This window comes from Saimiri boliviensis, chromosome 2 (assembly GCF_048565385.1).
Source record: "Saimiri boliviensis isolate mSaiBol1 chromosome 2, mSaiBol1.pri, whole genome shotgun sequence".
Lineage (NCBI taxonomy): Eukaryota > Metazoa > Chordata > Mammalia > Primates > Cebidae > Saimiri > Saimiri boliviensis.
In genome coordinates this window covers 24223030-24242092 of record NC_133450.1, presented here as the reverse complement: position 1 = coordinate 24242092, position 19063 = coordinate 24223030, and the positions used below count along the sequence as shown (strand labels likewise).

Sequence of the window (19063 nt, the reverse complement as noted above, 5' to 3'; positions counted from 1 at the left end):
TATTTTATAAAACAAATTGTAGTATTAGGCATAATTAATACTTGGTGGCATGTAGAAAATTTTAAGAAAATAAAAGATAGTGTAATCTTTTAAAAAATTGTGTTGAAAGGCATCATCATTTGTGCTAATGTATTATTCAGCCAGGATATCGGAAGAACACACATGTCACCGAGCAAATAACAGTGATGATAACAATAATAGCAATGGCTAATATTTATCTGATACAGAGCATGTACCACCATGGTAACAATGTACATAGAGTATCTTATTTCTCATGATTAGACAGGTACGCTTCTTACATTGCTTTTTCAGATCAATATATCAAAGTCCTTAGGATTGAAAGAACTTGCTCCAAATCACACAACTAGCGAACGGTAGTGTTTTTACTCAGGCAGTCTCAAGATAACATCTGTTGAAGGTCTATTAATAACCAGGCATTCAGATGATATTTACATATATTAGTTATCTCAGTGGGTTTTTAACCTGGGGTGTGTACCAAATTTACCAAGGAAGTATTTTAAATCCCTAATGCTCAGGACCCACATCAGGTGAATTAGATCAGAAGCTCCTGAGACAGGGACAGGACTTGGCATCAGTATTTCTTAAATATAAACATCGTATATATAACTATTATATAAACATCAGTATTTTTAAAAGCATCCCAGGGGATTATGACATGTAGTCAGCTTTCTGAATTACTGTGCATTTAATATTCAGAGCAAAATCTATATATTTGTATTATTCCTATTTTATTTATGAGGACTCTGAGATTCAATGACGATGACTTGACTTGCTTTAACAAGGTCACTTGCCTGGTAAATTGCTGAGCTGGGATGTAAATGCAGTTCTGTCTGGCTGGAGAGCCCACATTCTTCCCGCTGCCTCTGTGTCTAGCCATTTTACTCAGGGCAATAAATTCACTTGTTCCTGTTATTTAGTGTTTATTGTAGAATTTAGCTTTAGCCTCAATCTCATTTTATTGTCTTCACTATTGAATACTCACAAAGGGAGCCAGTTAACAACATCTTTTGAACAGCCCTCCTTTTTTTGTGGAGCATTGTGCTAATTGCTGTGGGAAAGAAGAGGGGAAGATATTAAATATTCCCTTTACAGAGATGTCTACTGTTCTGCCAGAGTTCATAACTCTGGGTTTGTGACCTTACATCTGTGTGGAAAAGAAGTCCCATGAATTGTTTGGGAAGTGTTCATAGTTTTCCTCAGATTGTAACAGAGCCGTGAGGCAAAAAATTTATGGACTTTTGCTTGCTTGGTGTATAAGGCATATGACTCCAGAAGCTGGGCATATTATCTTGAATTATCTTCACGAAGGCAAAACAATGCCTTGTCAAGGTATTTTGAGTTTGCTACACTGTCAAAAACTGTTTCCAGATAAATCTAGTAAAAGCTGTTGCATATGTGGAGTGTGTTGTGTTTAAAAAAATGCAGGTTGTGAATATAAAACAATGAAATAAATTGCATTAGTGTCTCAGAAACCAGATCTGGGAACAAGAATTTTCTTGTTTCTGGCAATAAAACGTTACTGAGAAATGTCATATCATGAGGTAGCTATCTTAAAGAATTGTATTCATTTACACATGTCTATGTACAAGTAAATTCACACATATTCACGCTATGCGCATATATACTATGTGTACACATGTATGTATGATATGCATGCACTTATACAGACTGGCATGTTTTATACAAATTGATTTTCTATTCCATAGCTGTTTCGCCTATATAATCCATTATTTTAAAACATATTGATAATTTTAATATCAGCGTAAACTGAAATGAGTAGAGACACCTGTAATGTGAATATTCATATATGGAACATAATAGGGGGTTACATAATTATAGGTCCATAAATATATTGTATTTCCTGATATATATGAAACTGCTAATATATATGAAAGATATCTGCGTGTATTTTACTAATAAGAGATATATTTATGTCTACAAATATGTGCTTTATAGAGCCTAAATTTGGGGTAGAACAAATGTTCTCATCCTTGTTTGATTATCAGAACCACTCGCAGAGCTTTTCAAAAACCTGAGTCCCTCTTACCCTTGATTGGAATTCAGTACGTCCAGAGTGGGTCATGGCGCTGTGTTTTTAGAACATTTCTTGAATGGTTGTGCTGCTGTGCTTGAGAAGCAGCCCTGTAGCCTTGGCGCAGGTGGAGATGAGGAAGGAAGGGTACCAGACAACAGACATGCAAGACAGTCAAGGGGAAGAGAATTTCTCCCAGGAAGGTGGCAGCTTATTGATTTGCTTATGTTAAAATAGTCGAGTCCACATTGTATCTTTTTAATTGATTCATTTAATTTACACCAACAAAATGTCAAAATCAGTCGTTAATGTCAGAGGGAAGGGTATTATTATTGTGTTTTTTAACTCTGCTTCTTTTTCAACAGCTAGATATCTGACCTAGCAGAGGAAATCTTAGAGAGAAAATCGCCACTTTCGTACTACTATCCCTTGGTCAATGCGTCACTTATTAAACCTTATTTTCCCACTGAAGAAAGAAAATCCTATCTTCAGGGAATAAAATAGAAATCATTTTCTTTTTTTTAAATTGCATTTTAGGTTTTGGGGTACATGTAAAGAACATGCAAGATTGTTGCATAAGTACACACATGGCAGTGTGGTTTGCTGCCTTCCTCCCCATCACCTATATCTGGCATTTCTCCTCATGCTATCTCTCCCCAACTCCCCAGCCCCCACTGTCCCTCCCCTATTTCCCCCTGACAGACCCCAGTGTGTGATGCTCCCCTCCCTGTGTCCATGTGTTCTCGTTGTTCAACACCCGCCTATGAATGAGAACATGCGGTGTTTGGTTTTCTGTTCTTAGGTCAGTTTGCTGAGAATGATAGTTTTCAGCTTCATCCATGTCCCTACAAAGGACATGAACTCATCATTTTTTTATGACTTCATAGTATTCCATGGTGTATATGTACCACATTTTCCCCGTCTAGTCTATCATCAATGGGCATTTGGATTGTTTCCCTAAAATTAACTCCAGGTGGATTAAAGACTTAAACCTAAGACCTAGCACCATAAAATCCCTAGAAGAAAACCTAGGCAAAACCATTCTGGACATAGGTGTAGGCAAGGACTTCATGACCAAAACACCAAAAGCATTGGCAACAAAAGCCAAAATAGACAAATGGGACCTAATCAAACTCCATAGCTTCTGCAGAGCAAAAGAAACAGTCATTAGAAATCATTGTCTTACCTCCCAGTATTATGCCAAAGGAAAAGCAGGTGATCTCTTCGGAGAGGGAGCTGTTAGGAAGGCCAGAGGCAGCTGTCCTGGAAATATAATAGAAAGGCGCTATTGGGACAGAGCATAATTTAAAGTAGGTGAGTTTGAAAAATAGGGATTTTTTCTTCTCTTTCAATATTTTTTTTCTTTTCTTGAACATAAACAGTTCTTCAGTTAAGTGGTAGCCTGAGATTAAATATAACATTTCTGAAGCTCCTCCCCAAACCCATCCTTGCGTGTGAATAGACTATCTCCTCCTTTATAACCCTGTGCTGACTTCTAATTATATGCATCTTCGATGAAAATGTTTGTTAGACTGTCTGATTTTAAATTGAAAGATAATTGGTAACAAGACCCATGTCTTAATCATCTTTGTTGGTGCTCAGTACATGTTTATTGAATGAATGAACGAACACTGGATGAATAAGTAGACTGTAATTATTAGTAACTCCACGAGACCTGCACATTTCTTTCTTAATGGCAGTTTGCCTCCCTGTTTCTCCTGAGCTTCATGGTTCTGTATCTACATTACAGGTAATCTAGTGTAAGGCTGAATAACATCCCTCACGTTAAAAAGTAAAGATCTTAAGATGCGTTTGGTGCCGTAAGCATAATCGTAAAACAATGGGCTTCTTTAATTTGAGGAGGAGATAAGTGATCAAACCCAAGAATCCATAAATTTGGTCCAAGTGTTGATATTTATTTCCAAAGGAGGGCAAGGAAAGAGTGCTGGAAGAAAGGACATGATAAGTTTTGCAGCCTGTGAGTAATCAGGACCTGGACTTGCACATCTTTTAGAAAGACATGTTGACAGTAGGCAGAAAATCCTTCACTACAACTCACTGGCTGAAAGCATGGTCAGTTAAATTGTGAATTTACATGGAATCTAAATGAAGTGTTCAGACATTTCAAACATGTCTTGCTTAATGAGGTTCTGTGCCTGGCTGGATTTCAGTTTACAGATGACCTCTTTAAAAAGGATCCTGAGCTCAACCCTTCCCTGTGTTCTTTTGCTTCAGCTGAAGTCATCAGCTTCCATCAGGGTTCACAGCAATGAAGTTAATTGACAAGAAGCTCAATCTTCAGAGCACTCTCTGAATTATATATTCTTGCCATCCACTCCCAATCTCCAATCCTATATGAATGGATGACAGATACAGGTGAGGGGAAGGAAGGCAGCAAACCACACTGCCTTGTCTGTACCTGTGCAACAATCTTGCATGTTCTTCACATGTACCCCAAAACCTAAAATGCAATAAAAAATAAAAGAAAGAATGTATAGTTTTTTGAGAAGGGGCCGTGGCTCAAGCAGTGTCATGTGTGTGCCTTCTGCAAAACTGGCTTGGTGTCTGGTAAAATTTCCAATGCCCAGTTACAAACTAGCCAGTCCCTTGCAGACCTAGGCTCCTCTTAGAATGCTCTGTCAGGAAGTTCTTTGCAAGATGTTTTAACTGAGCAATGAATTTCTAAAGGACTTGAGCAAATTGTTTCAAAAATGGACCATTTGAAGGAAATCGTGTCTTTCACCAAGACCCAGACAAACTAACTCAAATTAACTCAAATGTACTCCACACCTCTCATTGCAGTAAGCAGATGGAAAATATTCATTGATTTTTTTTTTTTTTAACCAATGAGACACCCATAACAAAGAGAAAGTACAAAATTTCTTCAAGATCCCTAGAGGCTTGGTAATCACATTTCTAGTAAAACTCTTGGCTTTCTGCCTGTTCTCAACCTCTGCCATTTAAATAAGGAAATTGTGCTATTAAAGTAGAAGAGAAGCATGTGTTGGAGGGGTTCAAGGTGATTGAGTTTTTAGGCATCAAAGTTGGGAGTTGGCCAGTCACAGTGGTTCATGCCTGTAATTCCAGCATTTTGGGGGGGCCAAGTCAGGCAGATCACCTGAGGACAGGAGTTCAAGATCAGCCTGGTCAACATGCTGAAATCCTGTGTCTACTAAAAATACAGAAATTAGCCAGGCATGGTGGTGCACGCCTGTAGTCCCAGCTACTCGTGAGACTGAGGCAGGAGAATCACTTGAACCTGGGAGGCAGAGGTTGCAGTGAGCCAAGATCGTGCCACAACATTTCAGTCTGAGCAACTGAGTGAGATTCTGTCTCAAAAAAAAAAAAAAGAAAGAAAAAAAGAAAGAAAAGAAAAATCTGGGAGTTTCATTATTTCTCCAGGAAAGCAACTCAGACCAGGTTCCACAGGGCATGTCGGCAAAGACTCCATCCTTCTCTGAGTTCCAAAATGTATCTTAAGCCCAAGCAAAATCCTGGACTCTCCATTTAGATGCCTATATGCCATCCTCATAATATTCATTCTCATGGAATTTTGAGTTCCCCACACTCTCACATAGCTCCCAAAGCCAACTTATTTTACTGCTGAAAAATACTTCAGTACACTTTCGTTGCTGACTCTGCTTTCTCCATCCTTCCTGCAAAGATAGTCACATTATATGTAAATCTTCTTCCAAGGTGTGCTTCATTTCCTAGCTGGAAGCAAGAAAATAAATGTTCAAAATATTGTAGCACTTTTTACAGAGTGTATATTGTAAAATCAATAATCATTTATTGAACATTGACTATTCACTGTGGGACCAGATATTGAGAATACTGGAGACAATTAGATGTGGTCTCTGATTCCAGGGGTCTACAAAGGTCATGGTGGGGAGCAAGAAGCTGATTAGATGCTGAGAAGAAAAAATAATGTAAGTTAGTATAAACTCAAGAACTATAGTTGTGCATTGATTCATGAAACAAATATTTATTGAGGATCTATTTTTTAAAAAACATTGTGCTCAGTGCTATGGGAGATATAAGTTTATAATACGATCACTTAAATTAATTTGCTAGGTTTGCTCTGATAAATTGTGAAAAACTGTGGCTTAAGACATTGTAAAGTCAGTTACTCCCGGTTTTGGAGACTAGAATCCCACAATCAAGGTAGTGACAGTCCTATGATACCTCTGACGGCTTTAGGAGGGAATTCTTCCTGGCCTCTTCCTAGTTTCTAGTGGTTACCATCTGTTCTTGGCTTTCCTTGGCTTTCAGCAGCATCATTCCAGCCTCTGCTTCTGTGGTTGTAAGGCCCTCTTCCTGTGCATATGTGTGTGTGAGCGCATGTGCGCATGTGAGTGCTCCTGTCTTTATGAGACCTTATAAGAACACTAGTCTTGGCCGGGTGTCATGGCTCATGCCTGTAATCCCAGCACTTTGGGAGGCCGAGGCGGGTGGATCATGAAGTCAAGGAATCAAGACCCCACTAGATAATGTGGTGAAACCTCGTCTCTACTAAAAATAAAAAAAATAAAAAAATAAAAAAAATTAAAAAAAAAAAAAACAGCTGGGTGTGTGGGTGTGGTGGCGTGCAACTGTAGTCCCAGCTACTTGGGATGCTGAGGCAGGAGAATCACTTGAACCTGGGAGGTAGAGGTTGCAGTGAGTCGAGATCGTGCCACTGCACTCCACCCTGGCGACATAGTGAGACTCCATCTCATGAAAAAAAAAAAAAGAACAAAAGAACGCTAGTCTTTCATTTGGAAGCCACCCTAATTCAACCTGACATTATTTAAACTAATTGTATCTACAGAGATTCTATTTGCAAGTAATGTCACATTCTGAAGTTCCAGGGGCACATTGTTGAACCCAGCACAACCCTTAAATATCCTATCGTCTTATAGGAAGTTACTTTATGGGGTTCATTTTTGGTGTTCCATGGCTTTTCAGAGGAGGCTTGATGTCCACTGCTTAGGCACAGGTCCAATCATTGCTGTATTTTCTTACGTCTGTGAAATCCTAAGTTAACATGTTAAATTGCAGTCTACTATGTGCCAAGTGTTGTCCTAGGCCCTTATTTACTTAATTCATTCTTATCCTCACAACAGCCTTTGTGGTATTGTTTTTTCCATTGTATAGATGAGAAACTAGTTCAGAAAGTTTATGTACTTACATGAAACGTATAAGCTAGGTGCTGGGACTCTAAACAAATTAGTTCCAAAGTCTACTATTCAGGCTGAACTTAGGCATTTCTGGTGGAGAAAGCACAGCCTGCATAGCCAGTAGTTTGTGGTTTACACCTTAGCCCAAACATTTGTCATTATCATATTTGAAGCCAGGATGGACCCATTGTTCCAGATCTATACACTGTATCTCAGTTAGCCATTTCAATTAATTATCTTTTGATACCTGTCAAAGAGCAGCAAAATATGAGAGTTTATTATCTTCATTAAACTATTAAAGATTGGAGATGACTATCGTGAATTGGGCATACTTGTGTAGGCTTACACTTTGTGGTATTATTCTTCCCATTGTATAGATAAAATACTAGGAAGTTTATTTACTTATGTGAGACTTATAAGCTAGGCGCTGGGACTCTAAACAAGTTAGTTCCAAAGCCGCCTATTCAGGCTGAACTTAGGTATTTCTGGTGGCTGTACATGTAAGCATAAGCCTATATAGGTTGTATATAGACCCCCTGTAACAAGCCTCCCTGTTGTCTTTTGTGTTTCCAACTTACAAGCAGGACAGAGATCATCACTGAACATGCTGCAGGGTAAACGTAGAACTCTGAGTCGCCCAGTGGATTTTTACAAGCTGGAGCATTTGCAGTGTCCTGCTTGCAATTCTCAAGCATCAGTTACATAAGAGTCAGTGGCTGCCTCGGGAACTAGTATCCAGTCTAAGCTCTTCACAAACTTAATATGTGATTCAGGAATAATAATAATTATATATATATATATATATATATATATATATATATATATATTTTTTTTTTTTTTTTTTTTTTTTTGAGATTGAGTCTTTCTCTGTCGCCAGGCTAGAGTGCAACAGCGTGATCTTGGCTCACTGCAACCCTCTACCTCCCTGGTTCAAGTGATTCTCTTGCCTCAGTCTCCAGCGTAGCTTGGATTACAGGCACCCACCACCATGCCCAGCTAATTTTTGTATTTTTAGTAGAAACGGGGTTTCACCATATTGGGCCAGAATGGTCTTGATCTTCTGACCTCATGATCTGCCTGCCTTAGCCTCCCAAAGTGCTGGGATTACAGGCGTGAGCCACCGTGTCCTGCCTCAGGAAGAATTCTTACAAGCCGAGTTCTACCCATGGACCTGTTTTGTTTAGTAAAATATTTTCAAAAGTAAATTTTGGATTTGAATGACTTTAAGGAAGGCAGGCATAATCTCAGTTGTCACAAGCCTCACTCATTATTGACTCCTGGCCTGAATTACATATTTATGTGAGCCCTCTGGTCCCTGGAAGCAGTTCTGTCTGTCATCCTAAATTTCAGAGTGGGAATCAACGTATGGTTCCTGAACAGGCAGCACCAACATCACCAGGGAACTTTTTAGAAGTGCAGACCTTTTAGTCCCACGCCAGACGGACTGACTCAGAAATTCTGACGTGGGGCCAGTAATCAGTGTTTTCACAAGTCTTCTGGTTCATTTTGATGTGTACTGTCCTGTGAGAACCACTGACCTAGAGATCAGTTAAGAAACTCTTCCTTTTCTTGAAGAAGAAGAGCACTTCTCCTTTCTGATAATGAACTTTTCTGTAATTCCTTGCAGTCTCCAAAGATGTCTTATTTTGCTTCCAGAGTCATGTGAGAAAAACAGTAACAATTTGAGGGAGGTGTTGCTTCTTCAGCTTTACTCAGAGATGCGTGGTGGCTTGTTTCAGGTGTTACATGCCATGACAATGGACCTATAAATTATTAATAATTAATTCATTAACACAGGTTCTTTTTCCTCCACACTTTACTACTTAAACTCTCCTGATTATTTTGTGGACTGATGAATAAGTGTGTAAACTGATTTTAGTTTTTCTCTTGATGAAAGAAAAGAAACAATGAACATTGTTACTCTTATAACCATCACATCTATTTTTGTCTTTATTTTTCTCATTTTATTTTTAGATAGGGTCTTACTCTGTCACCCAGGCTGGAGTGCAGTGGCATGATCACAGATCACTGAAGCTTCAAATTTCTGGGTTCAAGCAGTCCTCCCAGCTCAGCTTACCAAGGAGCTAGGGCTACAGGCACGTGCCAAGACACCTGGCTATTTTAATTTATTTTTATTTTTATTTTTGTAGAGACAAGGTCTCCCTGCATTACCCAGGTTGGTCTTGAACTCTTTAGGCTCAAGTAATCCTTCCACCTTCCTCCCAAAGTGCTGGGATTACAGGCCTGACCCACTTCACCCAGACATTTTTCAGTTTTTAAAATTCGGTTACTTTCTCATTCATTTAACAGTTAAAAAATACTAACTATATAACATGTACTATGCTAGATTTTTTTAAACTTAAAAACATACAATGTACATGTGTATTTATTATAAAAATCCAGCTTTCTAACTCCTGAGAGGTAAGCAAAAACTTATTTTACTGCTGTAAAAATCACATAATTAGGGACAAAAATTGCATGTAATATATTGTCCACAAGACTATACTGACTTTGAGAGTGGTTATAGTTAATGGTTTGAGTTAGCATAAGTAAAATTAATGAAATTGTAGGTCTTAAATGTAAATGCGATCTTTTACCAGGCCCTGAAGAAATTCCCCTCACTGACATTAACTGTTCAGGTGAAAACATTCAGAAGAAATACCTCATTCAGTTTTTAAAAAGCATATCCGCTACTTGCCCCCATTGAAGAAATAGATCTCAAACTAAAGGGATTGTCAGGATGAGCTTAAACAGCATTTTGATTCATTCATTAATTCATCAATTCAATCTCACAAAACAATTACATGCTGAATGACCGCCATGTGCTGTGTGCTATGCTAGGTGCTGCTGATACAGTTATGAGCAAGACAGACTGAGAATTTTATAAATCTTTCTGTACAAAAGACAGCCAAACAACTATTTCAGTGAATTAAATTTAATATTAATATTTAGTAAATAAAGCAGAAGTAATTATACCTGTGAAGAAAAAATAAGTGTGTATTTAGTGCCTATACTTTGAGGACTGTGGGATGATAGGGTTATCTGAAAAGAGATAAATAATTTGTTGGATATTTAACTGTTTCTTTGGGGGGTGAATGCCATGTGCCATGATAGGGGAATTAATTGGAAAACCGTAGATTATGGGAGTCAGAAGGGACATTAGAGGTTGTAATACCTGTCCCACTTTTCTCTAGTTTAGAAATGTGGAGTCTGGGATCCAGAAAAGGTGAAATGAATTACCCAAAGCCACAGTCAGCAAGTGGAAGATGTGTGGATGTACACATGCACAGACCTCCTTAATCCTATGCTAGGGCTGGCAACACGCCTTTCCCAAAGATAAGTGAAATTGCTATATGATAAAGAACAGCTTCAAATATTGGGAGTGGGGTAGGGTGCAAGGCTTGGGAACAGTGAAATAAATCAACACAGTGGATGGAAGGAGAAAAGAAGAGAGAAAGAGCAGGACTTCCATTGGAACAAGAGTCTGTGGACCCTGTCACCCCGTTATTCCCTCTTAATCACTCAGATGATTTGCTTTTTCTGCTTCTGTTTCAGAATAAGCTGCTAAAACTGAGAGGCAGTGCAGTGAAAGCACATCATGATGTATGTTCTCATTTTTGCATGGAGGGAGTGACTAAGGACCTCCTGCTACGGCAGTCATCTTTCTGTCCCGGCATATGGACTAAAACTGTGAGAGACAACCCAATGCTTTATAAGGCATTCTCTGTGCTGGTGTAACTTTGACCCCTGCATGTGAGTAATGGGGAGGGTCGTCTCTAGGATTGCTCCTGGTACAACATGTGTGGATTTCGACGTGGGTACCATGTGCTAGAGGGATCTTGATATGGCCCAAAAGCAAGACCACAGGAAAACCTGGGATGATGGAGCTAAGGGTAGACAGGTAGAAAATAGAATGAAAAAATCTTTCTTTACTGTCACCTCCTTGATTTTATTCAAACCTTAGCCCAAACAACGAGATTGCATTACTGGGCTCTGAAACTTTTGTTGGAAAAGTGCTGCTAAAGAATGGGAAGACAATCTAGGTGGTGCCATTCAGGACACAGGTATGGACAAAGATTTCAGAATGAAGACCCCAAAGCAATTACAACAAAAGCAAAAACTAACAAATAGGATCTATTTAAATGAAGGCGCTTTTGCACAGCAAAAGAAATGATCAACAGAGTAAACAGACAACCTACGCAATGGGAGAAAATGTTTGCAAACTGCATCCGACAAACATTTAACACCCAGCAACTCTAAGGAACTTAAACAAATTTACAAGAGTAGGATCGTATAGGTTTATTTACAGTAATAATTTGCATGTTTCAGATTTGCAATTGTCCTTCAAAATCATTGCCTTTGTTTGAGTCCAGCCATACCAAAGATACTCTGGAAGGGGTAAATGATTTCTACTTTATAGACTAGGAAGATGAGTCCCAGACAGGCTTGCCCAGAGCTACTGGTTTTGAGTTGTATGTTTTTCTCTACTAGTCCAGTCAAGAAAACCTGGAAGAATAGTGGGTGGATAATGGTAGAAAGAAACCTAGAAGAAGAGTTCTGGAAATGAAAGGCAGCTATGTTTTGAGTTCCTCTAAGAAAAGGTAGGGGGCAATGGATTTAAACTAGGGGCATACCACAGCGATTCAATTTTGAAAGAAACACACTGAGATTTAAAATAGTATAAAGGCTTATGGGAGTGAAGAACTAGGAAGAAAATAGGAGGCAGAAACAAAGGGTGGTGAGAGAACACGGCTGTGAGATGTGTGTCTGGTTTGTTTAGGCTTTAAAACTTGTCAAAGTTTACCGTTCTCTCTTTCAAGAGGGATGAAAGAAAGGACGCTGCTTCCCCTAGTCTGTTTGCTTTCTTCTGTCAGGTATCTGCCCTGGCAGATATGTGTACGTGTACGGGCACGTGTGTTTGTGCATGCATACACGCACAGATAAAGTGGGAGTAGAGAGAAGCCAGTGTGGGTGGTGGAGAGAGATGAGGGTAGAATTGATGCATCAGGGGGCCTAAATCCATGCAATGATCAAGTTCATAGCAATTTCCCCAGGAGACTGTATCATATTCCAGTGAAGGGGAGTACGGCAGAAGGTTGCCATGGCAACAAAAGGCCTGAAATATTAACTCTGACTAGCAACAGGCCAGTGAAACAGCCTAGCTAGGATTTATGGCATATTATAGTGTGAAAAGCAGGAGAAAATTACTGTAAAGGCAGGAATTATAGCACAACAGAACATATAAACTTTCAAATCCATCTTCCTAATTAAAACAGCATGTTCGGGGTAGAGCACATAGTAAGGCTGGTAGCTTAAATGAGGATGTGCCATCAACACTTTGTTATCAGGTTTAATGTCCTTAAGACTAACTGTGTGTGCATTGGGAGAGTGAGAGTGAGGGTAAGATAGTCTGGAGAGAGATGGAAGCAAGACGCGTGTGCAGTTGAATTCTTCCCTAACTCATCTTTGGTAACATAAGGTTTCTTCAGATACTAGTCTCTGATCCCACAGGAGATTTCTAGAAGATGCCTTGATCCTTCTGTTTGTAAATAAATCATCACTTCTCAGGCCTGAAGGCTGAGAGAGTGATACCACAGTCAATCCCACTGGAAGCCGCCAGGAAGAGAGGAGCAACTCATCAGTGAGGTTTATAGTGGAGGAAGAAGGATCTTGGATCTCCCGACTCCCTAGAGGGGAAAATAACTCCCTGTGAGTCACATACCCAAACTTTCCTTAGTATGTTAGATCACAGCCTGCCCCTAAGTGTTTGAACTTGCAATGGCTGGAGGAAGTCTTCCTTGTAATCCATACTTTATGTGGAAACCTTTGTCTTCTTGTGATTCTTGTTAGAAACTCCCAGTTTCTCAAACTCAAATCCAGGACCTTAGGACTCAGACTGCAGATGGGTCAGGGAAAATGAGAAAACCATTATTTTGCAAGGGGTAATTGTTCGTCCTTTATTCAGCCAGCCATTCAACAAGTATTTAATGAATACCTTCTGCATTCTAGTAAATGCTGGGAACACGTCCATGGACATTAAACAAAGACACAAATAATTACTTAATAAATATGTTAAATATACAAAAGAAAGTACAGATTGTTTTGAAAATTATGAAAATTCTTCCCATAACACTATGTTTATTTCCCTATCACCGTAGTTGCCAAAGTGCTCCCATCTGACATTCTTTTAGGTTTGTGAGATGATGGAGCCCTACATTCCCACAGTTATGCCAGCGTTATACTGAGGATCATCACAGTTTTGTGTTTCTTTCCTTTGCTTTCTTTTTCTCCCCTCCCCTCCCCCTTCCCCTCACTTCCCTTACCCTTTCTCTACCCTTCCCTTCCCCTACCTTCCCCTTTCTCTCCCCTCCCCTCCCCTCCCTTCCCCTCTACTCCCCTCCCTTCTTCTCTACTCTCCTCCCCTCCCTTCCCCTCCTCTCCCCTCCCACCCTTCCCCTCCCCTCTCCCCTTTCCTTTTCTCTCTTGAGATAAGGTCTTGTTCTGTCACCCCGGCTGGAGTATAGTGGTACAATCCTGACTCACTCCAACCTCTGCCTCCTGGGCTCAGATCCTCCCACCTCAGCCTCCTGAGTAGCTGGGATCACAGTTGCATGCCACGGCGCCTGGCTAATTTTTTTGTCTCCTTTGTAGAGATGGGGTTTCACCATGTTGCTTGGGCTGGTCTAGATCTTCTGGGCTCAAGCAATTCACCCTCCTGGGCCTCCCAAAGTGTTGGGATTACAGACACCAGCCACTACTTCTGGCCTGTGTTTTTCTTTTTTAAAGATAAGACCTAAAGAGCATTTTGACTATTCTGAAAATATATTCATATCTGTTTGTTTTTGGTTATTCACTTCTGTGTCCTAAAGTTACAATTAAGGGAAAAAAATCATCGCTTATTCTTGTAGTTGTGATGAAGTAATGCAAGGTTTTTCCGTAGCAAAGTCAGCATGCAAGTGAATATGGTTAAGCTATGTATGATTAAGGCATTATTTATGTTTTATTTATGAGTATTTGCTATCAATAACAGCTCCCCAAAGTAAGATTCACCAGTATTACTATAGCATATGGGACTTTTGCTGTACATTAATAATGCCATGGTATTTTCTTTAATGAAGGTGGAAATGATTGCTTTATTTTAACAAAGGGACCTCTATGGTCCCCCTGAGTTTGAGTCTTGAATGTAGACAATCAGGGATGCTATATCACAGCTGTCTCCCTGCTGATAATGACTCTCCTTGGGGTTTCATAATTTCTGCCTGAAATCCATTGGTTTCCTCTCCGGAGGCATGGAGTGAATTTATAGGGAGATTCTTCAATTCAGACACAAAAAGAGGTTTTAAAATTTTTTGCGTGTCTCCATATTTGACTATTCTACTTTCTCCCATTCTCATTTCTTGTACTTTCAAGTTTGTGTGTTCTTCTTACTGTGCCAAACACATAATAAATACTCAGTATTTGGGATTAATAGATATCATAACTAGTATTTTGTGTTGGTCTTTCTACTCCTCCCTTGTTAAGAGAAAGGGGACCCTCCCTTATTAAAAAAAGGAACTTCTCCCTTCATTGTGTTTCCTACACCTTCATATACTTCTTATTGGTTTGCAGAACAGGCATAGTAATGATAGAGAAAGTAAAGAGTAATGATTTAAAAAATAATAACAAAAACACCTAACTAACTGTTTGGGTTTAAATGAGAGAACTCTCAAATCCATCTTCCTAAATAAAACAGCATGCTCGTGGCTAGAGCACATAGTAAGGCTGTTAGCTTACACGGGAATGTGCTATCGGCACTTTGTTATCAAGTTTAATGTCCTTAAGATTAACTGTGTGTGCATTGGGAGAGTGAGATCGAGGGTAAGATGGCCTGGAGAGAGATGGAAGCAAGAGGCCTGGGCAGTTGAATCCTTCTCAAACTCATTCTTGGTGAGTACCGTCACTTTCTAGATGGCCTGAGGCAGGTTATTTTTCTGCTTGGTGCCCCAGAGGGTGGTGGGAGAATCAAGCGTAGGACACGTGTGAATCACTTGAGAACAGTGCCTAGTCCTTGGTGAATGGAACATCAGGAATTCCTTATTGTTAATATGGCAGGTGTAAAGAATTTTATTCACACACTCTCATCATAGGTTGGAGGGAAGTTGAATATTGGTTCATATCTTGTTTTAGGTTCTGGATCAGTTGCTGCCTGAACTAAAATAAGAATTCAGGATTTATAGTTAAAATTAAGCAGAACTCGGGCCTTTTGATTAATCAAGTACATATACAGTATTGAAACATGTCTTTTAATCAGCATCTTTCCAGAGGCTCAGTTAGGGGCCCTCCTGGCATGTGTCTGGCATGTAAGGAGTGTCCACAGTGTTGGCAGGCCTGCACTGAACACTGTTTCTCTTTTGATGTGATGCAGTTTAACATATTCAAAAGGGTTGAGGCCACGTCACCTCTGCCTTATCAAAACCCAACACAACCAGTTCTAGAATAACTTGTATTCAGTCATGTTTTATGCTGTAGGGTGCAACCTAAATTTTCTAGGCCAGGCCCCACTAACTGAATTCTTTATGTTATTTGAAGTATAACGTCACTATGGTTAATTTTGATAATAACATGGTTTGAAGGATTCCTAACTGCTTGTAATTTATTTAATATTCTCAGTGCTCCGTGAATTTGCAGTCTGATGAAAACACTGAAAGGGGAGGTAATGTTTAATACTTCTGATTATCATTCTGTATCTTTCATGCAGACCTAACTTCAAGCCTTTGCAGCCACCCAATAACTTTTTTTTTAAGAATTTTTACTAGTGGGTTCATCTGGGGCAGAGGAAAAATGTTTGCATTAAAGACACTCCAAATACAGACGGAAAAACTGTGTGCCTCCTCCTCCATCTCGACCTTCAACTTTCTCATGCTTCATCCCTAAACGCTGTCCCTCTCCTTACTCCTTTGTTCCATCTTTTGTCCTCTTCCTGGAATTTCTGGTCATTTCCATTAACTACACTAATAAGTAAAACTTTCTTTGTTCTTATGTGGGTGTACTTAGAACATCACTACATTCAAGTAAATCCATGGTGTTTTTTTTCTTTTTTTCTTTTGCCCTTTCATTAAAAGCCACCCCTGTTGGAAATTAGAATAATTACCAGAAATCTCCTTGGGTCTACAGATAAGAAATTCTGCAGAACTTTTCAACCAAGTAATTAGATTATATTATGTCTAAACTGGTGCCTTTTTTCTCAACTGAATCCAAGTAATTGTATAGACTGTTAACACCTCCAATTGAGTAAACTACAGTCTTTGCAAAGTGAATTAATATATGAATACTTGCCAAGACAGGATAACACATTTTTCAATTAACAAAATAACAGGAGCTCGGGGTAGCCCACTATATCTATCTGTCTATCTCTATATATATTCTGCTACATATATAAGTATGCAGCTACATTGTTCAATTAGAAAAACAGGAGTTAAAGGTAGCAGACTAAAGATGTATGTAGTCTGGATAACAGCTTGGGATAGAACTCAAGAAGGCAGATGAGAGTGAGACAGCAGTGAAGCCGCCGGCACCTCCGCTGCCGCAGGTGATGGAAGGGAACGGGAACGGCCATGAGCACTGCAGCGATTGCGAGAATGAGGAGGACAACAGCTAAAACCAGGGTGGTTTGAGTCCAGCCAATGACACTGGAGCCAAAAAGAAGAAAAAGAGGCCGGGTGCGTGGCTCAAACCTGTAATCCCAGCACCTTGGGAGGCCGAGACGGGTGGATCACGAGGTCAAGAGATCAAGACCATCCCGGTCAACATGGTGAAACCCCGTCTCTACTAAAAATACAAAAAATTAGCTGGGCATGGTGGCGCGTGCCTGTAATCCCAGCTACTCAGGAGGCTGAGGCAGGAGAATTGCCTGAACCCAGGAGGCGGAGGTTGCGGTGAGCTGAGATTGTGCCATTGCACTCCAGCCTGGGTAACAAGAGCGAAACTTCATCTCAAAAAAAGAAGAAAAAGAAACAAAAAAGAAGAAAGAAAAAGGCAGTGAGACAGAGTCAACCCAGGATCAGCCTGTGAAGATGAACTTTTTGCTAGCAGAAAGGATCCAGGAAATACAGAAGGCCATTGAGCTGTTTTCAGTGGGTCAGGGACCTGCCAAAACCATGGAGGAAGCTAGCAAGCGAAGCTGCCAGTTCTGGGATACGCAGTCCATCCCCAAGCTGGGTAAGGTGGTGAACACCCATGGCCCCGGGGAGCCTGACAAGGACAACATCCGCCAGGAGCCCTACACCCCACCTCAGGGCTTCACCTGGGATGCCTTGGACCTGGGTGACTGTGGTGTGCTGAAAGAACTGTACACCCTCCTGAATGAGAACTACGTGGAAGATGATGACAACATGTTCCAATTTGATTATTCCCCAGAGTTTCTTTTGTGGGCTCTCTGGCCACCCGGCTGGCTCCCCCAGTGGCACTGTGGGGTTCGAGTGGTCTCAAGTCGGAAATTGGTTGGGTTCATGAGTGCCATACCAGCAAACACCCATATCTATGACACAGAGAAGAAGATGGTGGACAGATCAACATCCTGTGTGTCCACAAGAAGCTGCGTTCCAAGAGGGTGTCTCCAGTCCTGATCCGAGAGATCACCAGGTGGGTTCACCTGGAGGGCATCTTCCAGGCTGTTTACACTGCTGGGGTGGTACTACCAAAGCCTGTTGGCACCTCCAGGTATTGGCATCGGTCCCTAAACCCACAGAAGCTGATTGAAGTGAAGTTCTCCCACCTGAGCAGAAATATGACCATGCAGCACACCGTGAAGCTGTACCGACTGCCAGAGACTCCCAAGACAGCTGGGCTTCCACCAGTGGAAAAAAAGGACATTCCAGTAGTGCACCAGCTCCTCACCAGGTACTTGAAGCAGTTTCACCTCATGCCAGTCAAGAGCCAGGAGGAGGTGGAGCACTGGTTCTACCCCCAGGAGAGCATCATCAACACTTTCGTGGTGGAGAGCGCAAACGGAGAGGTGACGGATTTCCTGAGCTTTTATACGCTGCCCTCCACCATCATGAACCATCCAACCCACAAGAGTCTCAAAGCTGCTTATTCTTTCTACAATGTTCACACCCAGACCCCTCTTCTAGACCTCATCAGCAACGCGCTTGTTCTCGCCAAAATGAAAGGGTTTGATGTGTTCAATGCACTGGATCTCACGGAGAACAAAACCTTCCTGGAGAAGCTCAAGTTTGGCATAGGGGACGGCGACCTGCAGTATGACCTTTACAATTGGAAATGCCCCAGCATGGGGGCAGAGAAGGTTGGGCTGGTGCTACAATAACCAGACACCAGTGACATTCTGGATAAAGCCACTGAAAAGTCGAACCAGGGAATGGAACCCCACCTCTGTTGGTCCAATTTTCACACACGTGAGAATCCCTGGCAAAGGGAGCAGAACTGAACCGGCTTTACCAAACCACCAGTGAACTTGACAATTGTATTGCGATGGCATGGGCTGCGTGACGTCACCTCCGGTTGTGTCTCTGGTCTCCCTGTTTTCCAGTTAATCATATCCTCATGCAGCCGTGATCAAGGGAATGTAACTGCTGAAAACTAGTTCATGATTGGCATATTATGGAGTTAATGGGTGAATAATAAAAGTATATATATATATATTTTTTTTTAAATAGTTCAGGATAGCAGAGTATATATATATACACACACATATATATACTCATGTATGTATATATATACATATATACATGTGTATATATGTGTAGCAGACTACAAATGGATGTATGTTTACATGTATATATGTATCTATAGGTATCCATGTATATGTGTATATGTATACATATATGTGTATGTGTAGTCTGCTACACATATG

The 19063-nt window shown here is 40.5% G+C and overlaps 1 protein-coding gene and 1 pseudogene across 36 annotated transcripts in view; both read left to right on the top strand.

Annotated features, from left to right (window-relative positions):
- NRXN3 (neurexin 3) overlaps positions 1-19063 on the top strand; it is a 1684741-nt gene that overhangs the window by 1220863 nt on the left and 444815 nt on the right. The window lies entirely within an intron of this gene.
- LOC101035855 (glycylpeptide N-tetradecanoyltransferase 1 pseudogene) lies at positions 8078-18885 on the top strand (annotated as a pseudogene).